The sequence below is a fragment of the Orcinus orca genome, chromosome 1 (genome assembly GCF_937001465.1).
Source record: "Orcinus orca chromosome 1, mOrcOrc1.1, whole genome shotgun sequence".
NCBI classification, from domain to species: Eukaryota; Metazoa; Chordata; class Mammalia; order Artiodactyla; family Delphinidae; genus Orcinus; species Orcinus orca.
This window is the reverse complement of record NC_064559.1, coordinates 147801264-147821788: the sequence shown is the minus strand read 5'-3', so window position 1 is coordinate 147821788 and position 20525 is coordinate 147801264.

Sequence of the window (20525 nt, the reverse complement as noted above, 5' to 3'; positions counted from 1 at the left end):
AAAATCCAAGCAAAACTCTTGTAGACAGAGGAATGTGTAATATGAGGCACCAAAGAACATGATGTATTCAGTGATGGTGAATCTTCCATTAAAGCTGAAATACAACATGTGGCATGAAATGAGTCAAGCTGGTTGAAGCACAACTGTGAAGGGCCTTGTGGTCCAGCATGGAGGTAGACCAGTGTTTCCTAAACAGGGCTGTTCAGCAGAATTCCCTGGTGGGAATGGGACTGGGCATGCCAGGCTGCTTTCTAAAACACTGAATCCCAGGCCCTACTCTAGACCTCTCAAGCCAGAATCTTCAATCTAGAGTCTTGGAATCTCTTTTTATTTTTTCCTTTCTCTCTGGGAATCTTTATTTTTTAAACAACTCATCCAAATGCTTCTGATAAAATCAACCCAGCCCTTTTAGAAGCCACTGGTAACAGACGTAATCCTGAAGGCACTGGAGAGGAATTAAAGATTTTTTAACGAAAAAGGAAAAAGCAACGATTATAGTTGCAGTGTATCTGTATCACAGATTTTGTGTATTCATGTTATATTCATGTCATAGCTCCTCCTATAATATAGGAGGAGCTTCCAATATTTTAATTAGTTAAGTCACTGTCCTTATCGTTAGGTCTCAGGCAGCTGCCAGGAGGAACGGCCACATGCATAGCTATGTGTTGGACTCTCTACAGCTCCAGGAGAAGGAGACGTTCCCCACAGATGACAATGTGCATGCCACTCTGCAGTCGTGCAGTGCACATTCTTATATACAGTACTGCTAGGAGGGAATTTGGGGAGGAAAAAATCTTAATCTCAGAATATCTGGAACATTTCTTCTAATTTAATGAGTAGAATATGGAAATACTTGCCAGGCAGGTAGATGGAAAAAGAAGGAAAACAATTTTAGAAAATAAGCCCTAAATACATAAGAATTGTAGGAAAAGCGTGTGCATGTAGAGGACAGCATCCTGTGGTGGAATGACTACACATTCTGTTGTTTAAAAATCTCTCTAAAGGCCTTGTAATCCACTGACTTTCTTTCACTCATCCAAACTGACCCCCAAGGGAACTATGTTTCAAAGATTCAATAAACAACAAGGTCCTACTGTAAATAAACAACAAGGTCCTACGGTGTAGCGCAGGGATAAACCATACTGGAAAAGAATATTAAAAAGGATGTATATATGTGTATAACTGAGTCACTTTGCTGAACAGCAGAAATTAACACAACATTGTAAATCAACTATACTTCAATAAAAAAGAATTCTATAAAGTATCTGCATGAGACTCTGGAAGAGAGGGGCTGCTCCCTAATCCCTTTGCCTGATGTAACAGAACCACCCTGGACCTTTTAGGTTAGAGAAGAGTGGCCAGGCGCTGCCAAGAGCCCAAGAAGACACTGAATCCCACTCACTCCTTAACATGTCCCTTAACATGTTATTTTACTTATATATTCAATCCACATGCCTGATCAACAATATTAATAACTGCGGCAGGGATATTTAGTAATAAAATACAAGATAACCTATTGAGAGTTGCCTTGTCGTTTGTTTTTATTGTCATCGATCCATCCATAATGAAAGGAAATTTTTTCCCTTCCCCCAGGACGGAGGCAAGCACCTATTGCTAAGTCCCGGATTCTCCATTGTTTAATTTTGTTAACTACCTTTGTGTACTAAAAGAGAGGGAAAAGTTTATTGAGTCAAGTTTATTGAGAAACAGAGAGGGAAATTAAAAAACATGGTTTTGTTTTTGAAATCTTAGGCCAGACATCATAAACTAGTGGCTGAGTTACAGCCAAGCACATGTGTTTTGTTTGGCCCACACAGAGGATATTTTTCCTAATTGAAACAATATTTTAAAATATGATGACTTTTTTTAAAGTACATAGTTTTTCTTGAAAAATTGGAGGATCTGGCTACACTGAGCCAGCTCTTAGCAGAGCTGAGGACTGGCTCCCCCTTTTGGACACGCTTGTTTTCCTGCTCACTACAGCTGCAGCACCCCCTACTGGCTCCCTGTCTCACCTGCTGCAATCATTCACACTTCAACGCTTGGTTCCTGTGGGCACCAGGGTTGGCAACACTTGGTTAGAAATTCGGGGGAGTTAAACTATGATGTTAGTGTACTATATAATAAATAAGGGATTAGAGCAGGACAGGCTATATAATTTTCAGAGGACACTGCAAAATGGAAACGTGGGGCCCCTCGTTAAAAATGTTTAAGATAAACAAGGATTTACTGTATAGCACAAGGAACTATATTCAATTTCTTGTATTAACCTATAATGGAAAAGAATCTTAAATATATATATATATGTATAAATGAATCACTTTGCTGAACATCTGAAACTAACACAATATTGTCAATCAACTATACTTCCATTGGAAAAAAAAAATCCTTATCCATATACACACATTGAAACAGAATTTTCATGTAAATCCCAAAGAAAAGTTAATGGACTTACAAAAACATCTAATGCTTTCTTAAATAAACCTCATCTCACGGTTTAAAAAAGAAAAGAAAAGAATAAACCTCCATTGTTTTCAGCTAAAAAAATAATATTTAAGAATTACAGGGACGTCCCTGGTGGTGCAGTGGTTAAGAGTCAGCCTGCCAATGCAGGGGAACATGGGTTTGATCCCTGGACCGGGAAGATCCCACATGCCGTGGAGCAACTAAGCCTGTGCGCCCCAACTACTGAGCCTGCGCTGTAGAGCCCGCGTGCCACAACTATTGAAGCCCGCACACCTAGAGCCCGTGCTCTGCAACAAGCGAAGCCACCGCAGTGAGAAGCCCACGCACCGCAGCAAAGAGTAGCCCCGCTTGTCACAACTAGAGAAAGCCTGCGTGCAGCAACGAAGACCCAACACAGCCAAAAAAATAAATTAAAAATAAAATTTAAAAAAGAAAAAGAATTACAAAATGGGGCTTCCCTGGTGGCACAGTGGTTAAGAATCCACCTGCCAATGCTGGGGACACAGGTTTGAGCCCTGGTCCGGGAAGATCCCACATGCCACAGAGCAACTAAGCCCGTGCGACACAACTACTGAGCCTGTGCTCTAGAGCCCACATGCCACAACTACTGAGCCCACGTGCCACAACTACTGAAGCTCACACAAGAGCCCACAATAAGAGAAGCCGCCACCACAATGAGAACCCCGTGCACCACAACGAAGAGTAGCCCCCGCTCACCACAACTAGAGAAAGCCCACACACAGCAACGAAGACCCAACGCAGCCAAAAATAAAATTAAATTAAAAAAAAAGAATTACAAAATGGTAACAACAGAGCATTAAGGTAAGTTCAGGGCTCTTCTAAGCAGGGGGACCTGTGCAACCACACATGTTATTATACCCATAAACCAGTCCTGGATTGCGGGCTTGGTGCTTCAAGAGCTGAAGACAGCAATAGCTGCCAGGGTGTTTAACCCTCCTCCCTCACTAGGAAAGGGGCAGAGTGCTGCAGGTTCTGTGATGTGCCTGAACTTGGAGCACCCTTGAGGTGGCGGGACCACGGGGGGCTGTTTGGGAGCCTGCAAGGCCTGAGCACTCATCACTGATGTTCTGGAAGCTAAGGCAAAGGTCTCGAGGGCTAAACTTAACCCCAAAGAAATAGAGCCTCCTTCAGAGCCACCTGATTTCAAATGAGAGCAAAAACAGTGATGAGCACCATGTTTTGAAAACAAAGGCCTCCCCCATTTTTGACAGGAGTTGTGTATGTTCCTGGGCTAAGTGTTGAAGAATCTTGAAAAATGGCTGCTGTCACCCTTCTGTGGGTGGTCCTTGAACAGGCTTTAATTTGGTTGTTGGTGATGGGGGAGTAAATCTAGCCCTACCTTAGAAGTTTTATAATAAGGAATATTTTTTGGTTAGGAATTTTGGCCTTTAAAAATGAGCTTTGACCCTCAAGCCTCTCCTTTTCCTGCTCTACCATACTGCTCTCAACATGCAAACTTCTTTTACTGCAAAAGAATTTTAATATCCATAAATGCTTATGTTCAATGTCCTGGATTTTTAATGCATTTGTTTTTTGCTAGTCATTTATTTCTCAGCCCTTTTTCTTTTTGCCTCTAAAATGGTTCAATTTAAACTTTAATTTTAACCCATTGCATATGTTACTATTTATTTATTTAAATCGATTTTATTTTTCAGAGCAGTTTTAGGTTAACAGAAAAATTGAGAAAAAAGTACAGAAAGTTCTCATACATCTCTCCACTTCCCCCTTCCCTGGCACAGTTTCCCACTTAAATTAGTGTGGTGCTTTTGCTACAATTGAGGAGCCAATATTTAAACAGTATTATTAACTAGAGTCTATAGTTCACAACTCTCCTCATCTTTATTCTCTCCTTCTGAAATTGCTATTAGTCATATATTGGACCTAGTTTATCTATTCTCTATCTCTCTTAACCTTTTCATCCACCCCCAACCCCTGCCCCCATCTCTTTACTTTATGTGCTTCAATCTGTGTCATTTATTCAGGTTATCTTTCAGTAAATGCATTCCCTCTTCAGCTGTATCTAATCTATTGTCTAGCTGGCCCACTGAGTTTTACATTTCACAGACTATACTTTATTATTTTATTATTTCTGGACATTCTCTTTGGTTCACTTTCAAATCAGCGGCAGATTATTTAAATGCTCTAGGAATTTCTTTCCCTTTCTATATACCTTTTTCCAGATTTCTGTCAATTTTATTAACACAAACTTTTCACACATCTGAATATCACAGAAGTGACCTACTTTCTTTAGCTATTCCAAGGATAACTGAAAAGAAAGTCCTTCCTCCAAATATACACCATGAAAGAGGAAAAGTGAAACCTTTCCCAATAACCAAATTGTTTACTTGCCAGTAAACAACTGTTTACTTCACAGTAGGTCCTTATTAGTTATCTATTTTATATACAGTAGTGTATATATGTCAGTCCCAATCTCCCAGTTTGTCCCTCCCCGTCTGTCCCTTAACCCCTGGTAACCATAAGTTTGTTTTCTACATCTGTAACTCTATTTCTGTTTTGTAGATAAGTTCATTTGTACCCTTTTTTTAGATTCCACATATAAGCGATATCATATGAATTTTGTCTTTCTCTGTCTGACTTACTTCACTCAGTATGACAATCTCTAGGTCCATCCATGTTGCTGCAAATGGCATTATTTCATTCTTTTTTATGGCCAAGTAATATTTCATTGTATATATGTACCACACCTTCTTAAAAACAATAAAAAAGGGCAGTTTAACATGTATTAATTGCACATATACATATCCACTACCACCACCGTATTGAACTTTGACTACTTGAAGGAGAAAGCTATATTTCCATCATTTTTGTATCTCCAATGCCTTGCACATTGTTGGTTTCTAACAAATATTTTTCCAATTATTTTAATGTATAGTTTGTTTCCTTTAATTGAGGTATAATTGACATATAACATTACATTAATTTCAAGTGTACAACATAACCATTCTATATTTGTATACATTGTGAATTATCACCACAATAAGTCTAGTCAATGGTACATCACCATACATAGTTATAAAAATTTTTTTTCTTGTGATGAGAACTTTTAAGATTTTTCTGTCTTAGCAATTTTCAAATATGCACTACAGTATTATTAACCATAGTCGCCATGCTGTATACTACATCCCCATGACTTATTTATTTTATAACTGGGAGTTTGTATCTTCTGGTCCCCTTCACCCATTTCCTCCATACCTCCCCCATCTCCCACCTCTGGAACCACCCATCTGTTCTCTGTATCTATGAGCTTGATTTGGGGGGTTTTGTTTTTGTTTTTAGATTCCACATATAAGTGAGATCATACAACATTTGTCTTTCTCTGACTTATTTCACTTAGTATAATGTCCTCAAGGTCCATCCACGCTGTCACAAATGGCAAGATTTCTTTCTTCTTTATGGCTGAATAATATTCCCGTGTGTGTGTGTGTGTGTGTGTGTATCACATTCTCAGTCAAAGAGATCTTATTCCCTGGCATTTAGAAACTACATTCTGAACTCTAGGTGTGACATGACAGCAAGTGGCTTTTTTTTAAAATAATTATGGAATGATTCATCAGTGCATAATAATCAGTTACTAAGTGATCGTCATTCAAAGGTTGGATCCAGGAGTTTACACCATCCATGAGATGTGATGACAGAAATGACATATAAAACTGTCTACTAAGTTCATTCCTCTGTGATGTAGCAGCAGGAATGTTCATATTAATATGTGGAAATGCTGTTTCATTATATTCATTTAATGAATTCCTTTGTTCTTCAGCTTTTCATGACTTAATATCTATCCCTACCTAGTTTGCAGAATATGGTAAGACTTAACTAAACTGTTCCTCACTCTTTGGAGGAAAGCACTATGCAGAGATGAAGAAATTCTAGCTAATTTCATTTTACTTAACAACTGCCAATAACTTATGCGAACCTCCTGTTAATCTTGCAGCTAATTTGTACTGATGCTTTGAAATGAGGCAAGAGAAAATTAGTAAGTCACATGAACTAGCCAGTGTTTCCCATAGCAACAGGCATATTGTCAAACTGAAGTTTAATTCATCAGTTCTGTAAAGGAGAGGGTAAAGGAAAAAAGAGAAACAGAATGTCCACACTGTCTAGATCTTTCACAAGTAGCCACCAGGTGGCAGAGCACCACACACAGTGGACCTAGCAGAGCAGTTAGAGTATCACTTAAAACTGAGATGGTGTGGGTTTTGCTTTGTTTTATTTTCTTTACAACACCAATACAGAATATTTTGGTGTTTTTATTTTTAAGAAAAAATAGTACTAAGAATATTAACTCTCCCACTTACTCTTCTAAAAAATAAGATCACATAACATCAAATGATATTTTCATCATTTGGTATTTTAATAACAGAAGCTAAATATCCAGAAGCTTTCACCTTTGTTGTTCCAGTATGCTATTAAAATTACATTATGTCTAAGGCACAAAATGAAAGAAATACTGGGAACAAGCTATACTTCAAATTTTTAGTCTTCTTGAGTCTAAACTCTACATAGAATTATAAGATCATCTTCATATCTTTAAATATTTTTCATACACATAAGTCATGTGTCTGTGTAAAGAATTCACAATAAGCATTTTTATAAATTCAAAAGATAAATCTATATATCTATATGTGCATAGGCTCTGAAGGAAATTGCTGTCTCTCTCTGTACAGTATATCTGTATTCCACCTACAGGTGTCCTAGAAAAAGGGTGGGTAATTATAGTGAAATTTATCTGGATTATAGATTTCCATGTCAAACTTTTTCTTTAGTGTTTTTAATGTTACTATGCCTCATGCAGTCCTGTTTATTCTTTATGTTAAATATAATGTTCAATACTTAGACAAGTAGTTACAAAATTTAAATATCTACATTCAATCGCCAAGTCTATAAATAATCCATTGCTGTTGATTTAAAACAATCATTCTAAGATTGATGTTCCTTGATTCCTGATGACAACGTATCCTAGATTTTGTACAGGCACTGACAGAGTTTTCTGATCTCTGGATTTTGAGGGACTTCTGTGACACTGAATTATTTTCCTGATTGTATAGGTAAAATGTAAAAGGTACACTTTCATTTAGAGTATAGTGCTGAGGATTTCAAAATACAGCACAGCTGGGTACTTAGGACTACAATTGTAGTTTGGTGTGGATGTGAAGCCTGGTATGAAAGAGTGTCCTTAAAGATAAAGTTCATCAAATGCTGACAAATCTTCAGCGATTTATTTCCTTCTTACTGCTGTTGTGTGTTAGATGTAGTCACAATAACACCTGGTTTGTCCTTGTAATCTCTAAGTTACACTTTGCATTAGAAAAATGAAGGAGCATTTTTCTTCAATATTACATTCTTATTTTCACTTACAAACTTCTGGAAGGACTTGGCATGTTTCCTCCGTGAACTTAGGTTTTTGCTTTCTTGCCTGGATCTCCTTTTTGGATCCTAAACTTAACTGTTTCCCCAGACTTCTCTATACTGCACTCTAAGCAAATCAACCCTCTAAATGGGAAAATACTATTTGTGGGGACATTCTTTCACTCAAGGAATGAAGAACAGTTCCTTAAAAGAGTTACTTTTCATCAGCCATTTCTACAGTCACTACTTATTTCTGTTTTTCCATACTTTTTTAAATTGGAAAGCTACGTAGGATGCCTTAGCTCTTGGTTCATCAGTCAGTGGACTGCCGCAGTGTTGACGCTGAGCAGTCTAAATATAGAAATGAGCATATAGCTTGCATCAGTTCCAGTATCATGCCTTGTTTCTATGGAAAATACACGATTCAATTTAATTACATAATCTGCTATTCGCTAAGACAGGGCTTCCAACAGGGCCAAACAATTCTGAAGCAGATTCCTCTCTTTTTTTAAGACGGCTAATCAGAAGGGATTTGTGATATTGAAATCACTAAGAGGTAATTATGAATGATTTTGTGCAATTCAGAAATGAAAAATTCCTCCCCAAAGCCCCAAATCTTCGAGTCTATTTTGTTTTAAAAAAATGGAAGTTTGTTGCTTCACTTACCTTTCACGTTTAGTGTTGTGCGTGGATTTCTCAAATGCCGAAAATGAAAATATATTCCTATAAAGAAAAATGAATAAAGAAAGATGAATGGATTCAAAGTGACAATAAGAAATGACACATAATGTACTTCTGGAAGCAGAAATTTCCACAATGATGAAAGACAAGAGAATTTATTCCATGAAAAAAATATTAATAATGGGTTTCAACAGTGAGATTTTTTTCATTGTTTCTTTACAGTCAGAGAAGAAAAATATTTTCCAGAAAACTTTCCATAGTCTGTTGACACGAACATCAATTTTTGCTATTAAAGTAGAAACTAGTAATTACATTTTTTTAAAATGACAGTCTGGTAATTATATATTTTAAATATGAATCCCAATGTTTAATTAGGTCATATGACTGTAATATCAGCTTGCATTAACAGCAGATTATCAAATCCTAGCAATTCATCCCTTAGAGAAATACAAGAAGAAAAGGCTGCTATAATTGTGAGATTTAAATAGAATAAACCATAATGCAGTACAATATTCTTCAAATATTTTAATGTTTACTGATGTTATTGAGTAATGAAGTTTATCATCATGGCATATTCTTCTTAGATAATTACTCTGGCAGCAATAAGCACATAGGAAGAAACATGGTGTTTTCCTCTTTCAGGAAATCTTTCAAATTAAACTGAGAACAAAATTCAAAACATATATTTGAAAGTGGTTTTGTGTATTTTTAACATGCAAAATGTATGTAATATTAACTTATTCTGAATTTAATTACATTGTGCTTGATGTTAGGTAAGTAATTTTGATTTTTTAACCTATATCATAAATCTGTATTTTATTAGCTCTTACTTTTACATTTTTTCTAATATTCATTGATAAATTATGCAGTGCAAACAAAATCTCTTATTTTAACATAAGTAGCTCTCATTTACAATCAATAGCTTCTAAAAAGCTTAAACATATGCCTATATTTTGTATTTTAATGTTTCATTTTGCGTTTACTCATTTATCACAAGCGCAAGGTTTTTTTGTTAATTTTTGTTTTCTTTCCTCTTTGCTTCTTAAACCACATTTGACTTTACTAGTTTTATTTATTTTTCACACACATAAAAAAGTCATAATTGTGTTTAATTATTCATTATTGAATCTTAATGCAACCTTCCTTCGGTACTGTTTTTCTTGGTAAAGAGATCCCTTTACAATGCGTGTGTTGCACTTCTTTGTTACCTTGTGGGAACTCTATTCCTTAATGTTATATTTTCCTTCCAAAATTTTCTCTTTAAGATATAAAAATTAACTGTTAAATGGCTACTGCAAAATTCTTGTGTGTAAGTTTAATGATACAAGTGCTTTTAAATACTTACAAATTGTAGAGTTTCGTTATAATGTGTCTAATGATTTACACAGCTAAAACAGCTTGAATAATTCCCCATTTAGTCCATAAAAGCTAGGATTTCTTATACAGAGGTAACGTACTACTCAAGAAGCCTGCCTTGAAATTGTTCCACACACTGTCCTTGACAATGCTACCAGAATTTTTATTAAAAAATCCTGCCTTTTTTTCTCTTCGTAGTTACATCTGCTATAACTCATAGCTATAAGCATATGTTTCGCAATAAGAAAAAAGTCCTTTCTGAGGACAAAAATCTAAAAGTGCTTGAGTGGATCTGAGGATTAGATATTCTTTTATTTAATAGGCAAGAGAAAAGAGATTGCCTATCATATGCTTTATGTCTTTGTGTACGCTAAAGCTGCTTCTTGTATTACAAACAGTGACAAAATGTGTGTGCTAACATTACTATATTTATAAATGATATTGGTGCTTATGATTTACCCTAAGGGATCTATTTCCTAACACTAGGGGTCATTTTTGCTTGTGGAAATATTCTAAGATATTTAGTTTTAATAAAATAGAAGGTTAGGAGTATGACATTTCCTAGAAAAGTATTGTCCTTGAAAAACGTTTTCCTGGGCTCAGATCCCTAATTTTTCCCTTAGTTGGACTGTGAATGAATTTTGTTACTTTGTCTAATTTTAAAACTGTAAAACAAAAGTATGCTTTGAGTTTCTTATCTAAAGTTCATTTTTGTTAATTCTACCAAAATGCTTAGGCTACTTCTGAGGGCATGATGCTTCATCTCATGTTTTTGCCTGTGGTCACTACTTTATATTTTGTCAGCTTTCAGGTTTACTTGGTCTTTTTCTTCAAGGCGTTACATTCTGACGCTCCTGAGCCACAGTGAAAGTCTTATTGATTTTTTGCTGATTTTCAAACTGCTGTGAAGTACAGCAAATGTAGCCATTAGAACAAAGCTCTTGCCCTTCCAAAACAAAATGAATACCTCCCATTACAATATCTCAGATTTCCTACTCTTAAAAGTTTTAAAATTTCAAGCTCCTTTCTAAAGTACTTTGTTGTCCCACTCTGGGACTTAATAATATCAGTCCCTTATTTCTTTTAAAAAATTCATTTTAAGGCCATGGTGAGGGATGTGAGAGATGATATAAGAAAAAAATTTTTTCCAGAGTAGCATTATGTATTTTAGAATGTGCTACAGATTATGTAATATGAATTATTATCCTGTTTACATTGAATGGAGTGGGTAATTGCAAGCTATAAATCATTTTTGGGTATCCGAAAAATTTAGCCTCCTTACTCCAGTTACACACATAAATAAAGATAGTTATATTTGTTTTTCTAAATCCAATTTTTTAGATCTGCTTAAAATCTGTTGTTCTTCAAAAAGCATAGTATATTATGTTTAACATTTTCAATTTAAAATCAAAGTATTTCCTTTGATTCAAAAATTCAAAAAATTAGGTATATTTTCTATACCTAGTATTTGCTAGACATATGGAAAATACCAAAAGGAAGTTATTTTTTCTACTAAAAATGAATAAATAATTTTCAAATGCTCATTACGTTTACATTCATTCAAACGATAGGGAGTTGCACTTTTTTTAACTTAGAATCGGAATTATGGCCTAATTTCCCAAACATGTCAATTGCCTTTTGTACAGCTGCAGAGGCCTGTAGTCTGCCCACAGAATTCTTCTGCTGGTTGTCTACCTGAAAAGGGAATGAAAGAACAATACTGTGTTTTGGTTCTGCTACTAATTGTCTATTCTGTTTTGGGTAACTGGTCTTAATTTGGGAAATTAAAGAGAAAGAAGTATATATTCAACTGATGATATTTTAATCATCTTATACGTAAGGACAAAAGTGTTCTAAACTACAGCGAAATTTTACTACAAGGATAAAGGAAAGTGGAGAATTATGTAGAAATAATATTATTGCTCACATGATAGGCTTGAAGCTGCATGTTGATGTTAAGCATATCCTATTACAAAACTCACCAGTGTCTGCACTATATGAGGCTAACATGGCATATTACTAAAAACACATAATTTAAAGCCACTTCGAAGAATGGTATTGAAAGAATAAGATACAATGCAAAAGATGTGGTGGTGGGACTATGGATATCCAAGTCTTCATTTAATCTCTGTCACTTACTAGCCTGTGACCTTCAGGAAGTTAGTGCCTCTTTCCAGCCTTTGTTTCCTCATTTGCATAATAATTAAGAGGCTGAATAGGGTGAACTCCACTATCTTTTCTGCCATTGTGATTATATATATTCCTCTGTCCCGTACTCTTATCATCTAATTTTCTTTCTCAGAAAGCAGCATGGTCCAAATCTGTTTCTTACATTACGTGAAATACGTATGCTCAGCTGCTTTGTGAAGAAAATGTTACATACACGTGTGTGTGTGTGTCTCGCTCAGTAGAATATAATTACATTAATCTCCAAAATAGTACCAATGTAAAAGGTATCTCACGTTTATGAATGTAAAACGTTAATGAAATGATTGCCACATATATATCCATTCTAATGTACAAATTCAAAAGTAAAAGTGTAGAAGATGACTATATATCACTATATTTCTATTAGCAGAAACCTTACCTGAGCCAAATCCATCAACACTGCAACACTGAATGAAAAACCCCATGGAGCATTTAACGGTATTATTTTTTTATGAAGTCAAATTCTTCAAAAGGTCAAAATCCTTTCCAAAACAGAGATACTCAAGGACATTCACTCAGACTTATCTGAGAATAATGTAGGTAAATGTGTACAAAAGAATTGACAGCTCCTCTTCCTGCCTTTTTCTTTGGAGACCCATAACTCGGACTGTATTGAAATACGTGACATGGCATAAGATATCACCAATAAAAAAATATTTCCAATATATATTAGTTGCTATTCTAGCATGGCAACAATGGGATTTGATGTCACATAAATGGTAGCCCACAAGAAAAACATGTTACAAAAGCAACTCCTTTCCACCCTCCTCCCCTCCCCCTGAAATAATAACAATTTGCTAAATTGTTGGGAAGTTGTTATAATTCCTTTTCCAAATTATTACTCGCCCTTTAGATTAGAAATGAGGCCAGGGTTAGCAATCAGCTATAAATGGTAGGATTTTTCAAGTAAGAAGCACTTGTCTGATTGTGAAGTGGAGGCCATTACTGCCTTGATTGGGCCTTTTTTTTTTTTTTTCTCAGCTTGCTTGATTTGTGGTTGAGAGCGCGTATTCACTCCTGTACTGTGAGCAATCAGAGCCTCCCCTCTCTCTCATTTTTGATCAGTGATTTAGGGTCCACTACTTTGGCACAGCTGCCACCTTTTAGCCTCCATCATGCAGAATATATCCTTTAAAAAAAAGGGGTGGGGGTGGGGGATGGGAGCAGGTAACTAATGTACATTTGGCTTCTTAATGTGCCTATTTTACATTTTCAGAGAGAACTTTTCACTCAAAATAACAATCATGTTGGAACTTGGATTTCTACACTTAATAAATAAGTTTGGACAGAGACCTGAAATTTGTTAGAACATATTTTCCATTTCTTTAATTATCCCACCGGTGGGGGGAGGGGAGACAGGTATGGGGTACAAAGCTGGTACTAAGGCATCTGAAGGCACATGTAGCTTTTGTACTACCACAGTCTTTGTTCTCTGGGAAATGATACAGAAACAAGGACCTTTTTCTTTACTTTTGCAGAGGGAGCATTTTATAAGTTTTTCACCAGATTTAAGGTCTATAGGAAGAAGGTATTAACAGCTCTTAAAATTGGAGTCCTGTTGTCAGATTTAAAAATTATTTAATCCCTCTTCGGATTTAAGACAATCTATTCTTGTTGTCAACAATAAAGGATTATTTTCGTTAGGAGTTAAGTTCAGCACATCTTACTCCTTGGAACTCATTAGAGAACCCCTGGAAGAAACTGGAGTTTCAAAGTTGGATTAGCTGATTATCTTGGGCAACCTCCCAGATCCTGTTAACCACAATCAAATAATAATGCACATATAAGAGCATGTGAACATCCCAATTCTGCTCCTCTTCCTCAAAATCAAAATGCTCAGAAAACTTCCATTAAATAAATACCAAACTTGCATTTTTCTGAATACACTAAGTCTGGAACATAATAAACCTGTATAATAAAGTGAGGCTCACCAAAATTAAGAATACCATCTGGTAAGTAGTAGTTTCCCTCAAGATCTGAGTCAGAACTCATAAGAAAACTTTTTTTCCACCAGTTTTATTGAGATATAATTTATCAACCATAAAATTCACACATTTCAACGTTCAATTCAATGCATTTTAGTGTATTTATAGTTGTATACCTGTCACTACCATCTAATTTTAGAATAATTCCATAATGCTGAGAGAAATGTACCTATTTACAACCACTCTCATTCCCATTCCCAGCCCTAGGCAACCAGTTTTCTACTTTCTGTCTCTATATGTTTGCCTTTTTTGAACACTTTATTTAAATGGAATAATATGTGTTCTTTTATGTTAGGCTTTTTCACTGAGATGTTTCTGAGATTTGGAGGTTCACCCATGCTGTAGCATGTTGTCCCTTTTTATTGATGAATAGTGTTCTATTGCATAGATGTACTATATTGTGTCTATCATCTCATCCGATGATTGTTTGTTCAGACTTTTTAGATGTTTTTATTGATGCTGCTTACAAACATTTGTATACAAGTCTGTGTATGGATATATGTTTTCAAATTTTGTGGGTAGATATGTAGAAGTAGAATTGCTGAGTCATATGGTAAATCTATGATTAATTTAAGAAACTGTTTTGCAAAATGGCTGCATTATTTTCCATTTTCCATTAGCAATGTATGACTTCCAGCTTCACCACATTCTTGCCAACACCTGCTACTGACCGTCTTTTTTTATTATAGCAGTTCTAGTGGGTGAAAAATGGATCTCATTGTAGTTTTGACTTGTATTTCCCCAATGACAATGATAATGATGATGACAATCTTTTTGTGTGCATATCAGCTATTTGTATATTTCTTTGGAGAAATGTCTCAAATCCTTTACCCATTTTTAAAAATTGAGTTGTTCTCTAGTTATTGACTTGTATAACTTCTTAATATATTCTGGATACAAGTCCCTTATTGGATATATGATACACAAATATTTTTTCCCAGTCTGTGGGTTGACTTTTCACTTCCCTGATAGTGTCTTTTCTTTTTTTAATTTAAAAAAATATATATTTATTTATTTTTATTTTTGGCTGCATTGGGTCGTTATTGCTGCGTGGGCTTTTCTCTAGTTGCGGCGAGCGGGGGCTACTCTTTGTTGCGGTGCACGGGCTTCTCATTGGGTGGCTTCTTTTGTTGCAGAGCATGGGCTCTAGGCACGTGGGCTTTAGTACTTGTGGCACTAGGCCTCAGTAGTTGTGGCTCATGGGCTCTAGAGCACAGACTCAGCAGTTGTGATGCACAGGCTTAGCTGCTCCGTGGCATGTGGGATCTTCCCAGACCAGGTCTTGAACCCGTGTCCCCTGCATTAGCAGGCGATTCTTAACCACTGCACCACCAGGGAAGCCCCTGATAGTGTCTTTGAAGCATAAAAGTTTTTAATTTTAAGCAAATCTCTTTTGAACTCTTAATAGAGCACATTCCATCAGCTCTCAATATAATTGTTTAAAGATCAAAGAGAAAGAGAAGTAAAAGGTTAACAATAAAATCAATAATTATACTTGGGTCAGTGGAAGAAAAGGAAGAAATAGTTTTGCTAATCCATTTCCTTTAAAATAATATAAAAGCTTTCACTAGGAGAATAAGTATTTTTTGTTTTTTTTAACTTCATGTGGGTCATTTGAATCTTTTCTTAAATAGGGTAGCAAAAATTCAAAATTCAGCCTTGCCCAGGTCAGAAGTGGTTTTGAATAATGTTCATATACAGATGAACCTCATGCCACAAACTCCACTCTTTGTGCTTCTACCTCTGAGTAACAATAAATGGCTTAAGAAAAATCAAGATACAAGAAATTATTCTTAGACAGGAGACACTGAGCTTTGCCCTCCCAGGCCCACTGTATTACCTTATTTTCAAAATGCCTTCTTCGCAGGTACATCAACATAAGTGATTAGTAGCAGCGGCAGCTTTACAACCACTGTTGAACGCCAAGTTGTTCAGGCAAATTTGGTAGAGATGTGGATAAACTGTCAGCATTCAATGCATCTGTTTAGAAACTCCTTGTGGGAGGAAAAAAGAAAAAAAAAAAGGAAAGAAAGAAACCTACTTGTGAGGCGGACTTAGAACTTGTTCATAATACTACACAGCTCAGCTCAGACTAGCAGAGGTGCATGTACCTTGCTTTTAGCAGTAAAAGTGGTAAACATCTCAATACTTTCCAGGGCCTACAATTTAAGAGTACCCAACAATGAACCTTTCAGAAATTAACTAATCAACTGTTAATAGGTTTATTGTGCAAGTCCAGATTTTCCTCTGGCATTTGCTGTGTATCATTAATATGATATACCCATAACACAGTTTGGTTGCCCTGGATGCCTCTCACTTCTTTCCCATCTTTGTATCATTATGAATTTAGCCACCAGTACACACACAAAAAGCACATACAGTTGCACAAAATATTGAGAAGTACTCTTGACTTTACAGTAAACTCCAGAGTGCTTTTTAAACCCAAACTCTGGATATAACTAAGAATTCAGTAACTACCACTGTTACATTTTATCTTATAGATGCAAATGTTGTTGCAAAAATAGTGTTAAAAATGGCAATGTTGTGTGTCCTAAATGTTTCTATCAAATTCTGTTGCACACAAGTAAGAAATCATCATCTTTATTTTTATACTCAACACAGCAGTATGTGTCACATGGATTACTTTTTTAAAAAGTGAATTTCAGGAGCTTCAAGATAACGGAAGAGTACATCATGGGGATCACCTTCCTCCCCACAGATACATCAGAAATACATCTACACGTGGAACAACTCCTACAGAACACCTACTGAACGCTGACAGAAGACCTCAGACCTCCCAAAAGGCAAGAAACTCCCCACATACCCGGGTAGGGCAAAAGAAAAAAGAATAAACAGACACAAAAGAATAGGGACGGGACCTGTACCTCTGGGAGGGAGCTGTGAAGGAGGAAAGGTTTCCATACACTAGGAAGCCCCTTCGCGGGCGGAGACTGCGGGTGGCGGAGGGGGAAGCTTTGGAACCACGGAGGAGAGCGCAGCAACAGGGGTGCGGAGGGCAAAGCGGAGAGATTCCCACACAGAGGATCTGTGCCGACCAGCACTCACCAGCCCGAGAGGCTTATCTGCTCCCCCGCTGGGACGGGCGGGGGCTGGGAGCTGAGGCTCGGGCTTCAGTCGGATCCCAGGGAGAGGACTGTCGGCGTGAACACAGCCTGAAGGGGGCTAGTGTGCCACAACTAGCTGGGAGGGAGTCCAGGGAAAAGTCTGGACCTGCCGAAGAGGCAAGAAATTTTTCTTCCCTCTTTGTTTCCTGGTGCATGAGGAGAGGGGATTAAGAGCGCCGCTTAAAGGAGCTCTAGAGACGGGCACGAGCCGCGGCTATCAGCGCGGACCCCAGAGATGGGCATGAGACGCTAAGGCTGCTGCTGCCACCAAGAAGCCTGTGTGCGAGCACAGGTCACTATCCACACCTCCCCTCCCGAGAGCCTGTGCAACCCGCCACTGCCAGCGTCCCAGGATCCAGGGACAACTTCCCTGGGAGAACACATGGCACGCCTCAAGCTGGTACAACGTCACGCCGGCCTCTGCCGCCACAGACTTCCCCCACATCTGTACCCCTCCCTCCCCCAGGCCTGAGTGAGCCAGAGCCCCCGAATCAGCTGCTCCTTTAACCCCGTCCTGTCTGAGCAAAGAGCAGACGCCCTCAGGCAACCTACTCGCAGAGGCGGGTCCAAATACAAAGCTGAACCCCAGGAGCTGTGCGAGCAAAGAAGAGAAAGGGAAATCTCTCCCAGCAGCCTCAGGAGCAGCAGATTAAATCTCCACAATCAGCTTGATGTACCCTGCATCTCTGGAATACCTGAATAGACAATGAATCATCCCAAATTGAGGAGATGGACTTTGGGAGCAAAGATATATGTATCTTTTTCCTTGTTCTCTTTTTGTGTGTATGTGTATGCTTCTGTGTCTGATTTTGTCTGTATAGCTTTGTTTTTACCACTTGTCCTAGGGTTCTGTCTGTCCGTTTTTTTCTTTGTTTGCTTTTTTTGGTATAGTTTTTACCGCTTGCTATCATTGGTGGATTTGTTTTTTGGTTTGGTTTCTCTCTTCTTTCTTTCCTTTTTTTTTATTAGTTTTTTTTTTTAATTTTAATAACTTTATTTTATTTTTTCTTTCTTTCTTTCTTTTTCTCTCCCTTTTATTCTGAGCTGTGTTGATGACAGGGTTTTGGTGCTCCAGCCAGGTGCCAGGCCTGTGCCTCTGAGGTGGGAGAGCCAACTTCAGGACATTGGTCCAACAGAGACCTCCCATCTCCATGTAATATCAAACGGCGAAAATCTCCAAGAGATCTCCAACTCAACACCAAGACCCAGCTCCACTCAACGACCAGCAAGCTACAGTGCTGGACACACTATGCCAAACGACTAGCAAGACAGGAACACAAGCCCACCCATTAGCAGAGAGGCTGCCTAACATCATAATAAGGTCACAGACACCCAAAAAAACACCACCTGCCCATCAGAAAGACAAGATCCAGCCTCATCCACCAGAACACAGGCACTAGTCCCCTCCACCAGGAAGCCTACACAACACACTGAACCAACCTTAGCCACTGGGGGCAGACACCAAAAACAATGGGAACTACAAACCTGCAGCCTGTGGAAAGGAGACCCTAAACACATAAAGAAAAGCAAAATGAGAAGACAGAGAAACATACAGCAGATGAAGCAGCAAGGTAAAAACCCACCAGACTAAACAAATGAAGAAGAAATAGGCAGTCTACCTGAAAAAGAATTCAGAATAATGATAGTAAAGATGATCCAAAATCTTGGAAACAGACTGGAGAAAATACAAGAAACGTTTAACAAGGACCTAGAAGAACTAAAGAGAAAACAAACAATGATGAACAACACAATAAATGAAGTTAAAAATTCTCTAGAAGGGATTAAGAGTAGAATAACTGAGGCAGAAGAACGGATAAGTGACCTGGAAGATAAAATAGTGGAAATAACTACTGCAGAGCAGAATAAAGAAAAAAGAATGAAAAGCATTGAGAACAGTCTCAGAGACCTCTGGGACAACATTAAATGCACCAACATTCGAATTATAGGGATCTCAGAAGAAGAAAAGAAAAAGAAAGGGACTGAGAAAATATTTGAAGAGATTATAGTTAAATACTTCCCTACTGTGGGAAAGGAAATAGTCAATCAAGTCCAGGAAGCACAGAGAGTCCCATACAGGATAAATCCAAGGAAAAACATGCCAAGACACATATTAATCAAACTATCAAAAATTAAATACAAAGAAAAAATATTAAAAGCAGCAAGGGAAAAACAAGAAATAACATACAAGGGAATCCCCATAAGGTTAACAGCTGATCTTTCAGCAGAAACTCTGCAAACCAGAAGGGACTGGCAGGACATATTTAAAGTGAAGAAAGTGAAAAACCTAAAGCCAAGATTACTCTACCCAGCAAAGATCTCATTCAGATTCAACGGAGAAATTAAAACCTTTACAGAGAAGCAAAAGCTGAGAAAATTCAGCACCACCAAACCAGCTTTACAACAAATGCTAAAGGAACTTCTCCAGGCAGGAAACACAAGAGAAGGAAAAGACCTATAATAACAAACCCAAAACAATTAAGAAAATGGGAATAGGAACATACATATCGATAATTGACTTAAATGTAAATGGATTAAATGCTCCAACCAAAACACATAGACTGGCTGAATGGATACAAAAATAAGACCTGTATATATGCTGTCTATAAGAGACCCACTTCAGACCTAGGGACACATACAGACTGAAAGCGAGGGGATGGAATAAGATATTCCACGCAAATGGAAATCAGAAGAAAGCTGGAGTAGCAATTCTCATATCAGACAAAACAGACTTTAAAATAAAGTCTATTGCAAGAGACAAAGAAAGACACTACATAATGATCAAGGGATCAATCCAAGAAGAAGATATAAAAATTGTAAATAATTCTGCACCCAACAAAGGAGCACCTCAATACATAATGCAAATGCTAACAGCGATAAAAGGGGAAATCACCAGTAACACAATCATAGTAGGGGACTATAACACCCCACTTTCATCAATGGACAGATCATCCAAAATGAAATAAGGAAACACAAGCTTTAAATGATACATTAAACAAGATGGACTTAATTTTGATACTTATAGGACATTCAGTACAAAAACAACACAACACACTTTCTTCTCAAGTACTCATGGAACATTCTCCAGGATAGATCATATCTTGGGTCACAAATCAAACCTTGGTAAATTTAAGAAAATTGAAATCGTATCAAATATCTTTTCCGACCACAATGTTATGAGACTAGATATCAATTACAGGGGAAAATCTGTTAAAAATACAAACAAATAAAATCTGAACAATACACTACTTAATAACCAAGAGATCACTGAAGAAATCAAAGAGGAAATCAAAAAATACCTAAAAACAAATGAAAATGA